This window comes from Wasmannia auropunctata, unplaced genomic scaffold (assembly GCF_000956235.1).
Source record: "Wasmannia auropunctata unplaced genomic scaffold, wasmannia.A_1.0 LD336085.1, whole genome shotgun sequence".
Classification (NCBI taxonomy): Eukaryota; Metazoa; Arthropoda; class Insecta; order Hymenoptera; family Formicidae; genus Wasmannia; species Wasmannia auropunctata.
In genome coordinates, this window is record NW_012026805.1 from 3,321,617 (window position 1) to 3,322,744 (window position 1,128).

General features: G+C 41.4%; 1 protein-coding gene across 1 annotated transcript in view; it reads left to right on the forward strand.

The window, feature by feature from the left end:
* Positions 1-1,128, forward strand: part of LOC105448553 (proteoglycan 4-like) — a 2,437-nt gene that overhangs the window by 703 nt on the left and 606 nt on the right. The gene's annotated exons all lie outside the window — the stretch shown is intronic.

Here is a 1,128-nt window from a genome sequence, read left to right on the forward strand (position 1 = left end):
TTCTTGTTTGTTACAGATCGCTCGGAGAATGCCATACGATCACGGGCCCTTATATATTTTTATTATTATTATTTTTTATGCCTTTCATTATTGTGTACATAGATATTTTTTGAAATTATATAGATTTTTTACGATACATAGTATTAATTTAAATGCGTGACCTATTTGTTCCTATCCCTTAGATCTAGTTTATGGCGCAATTTACACGTCGCGCGTTACAATATTTTTTGATTTAATTAAGTTTCTCTGAATAATTTTAATCTGTTCGCGTGCACCACGGTTAGTTTACGCTTTACTCGTATATTATAGTATACATCGGAGATTTTTTCTACGACGCGATACGGGCCCACCCCGGGTGGCTTTAATTTTTTAGAACGTCCACGTCTTAATGTCTCGTCATGTATCAGTACGAGGTCGCCTATTTTGAACGTGCGGATTTTATCCGTCTTTTTGTCAGCGTAGCTTTTCGCATTTGTTTTGTTTCGTGTGTGTGCTGTTTCGTGATTTGCTGAACGGTTTGTAGTGCATTTTTCTTGACTGGCTTGCTCACGGCGTTGGTCACGGTCAATGGCATTTCATTACATTTTTTCTTTCGGCAACGATCCGTACGTATTTGATTACGTAGGCCTTTTCTGCGCGGCCCCGGGGACTCGACGTTCGCGTTATCTGCTGCGCGTAACGTGAGAACTTTGCCCGCTCGGCTCGCCGGTAGCGTTTCTACGCTGACCATCGGCATATTTATTTTTACTGCCTTTTGGGTCATATTTATTATGCTTCTAGGGCATCTATTCCTTTTTGGTTTCACCAGGCAATTGCCTATGAATACTCCTGGAGCCAGTTCTTCGGAATTTATAACTCCGATTCGGTTTACCTTTGTGTATGCCCGTGCTATTGTTTCGCTACGTGGCTTTAATTTCAGTTTTGCGAATGGACGCATCTGCAATGTTGTGTCGCCTATGTCGAGTTGTTTCTTCCCGAGATCGCATTTCGCGTTTTGTTTCTGCAGAAAGTCAATACCCAAAATTCCTTCATATTCGATAGGAAAATCGTCTCGTACTATGAAGACGGTATGGCGAACTTTTCGGTCTCCAATTGGTATTGTCGCTCGGATCTTACCAATCGTCTGAA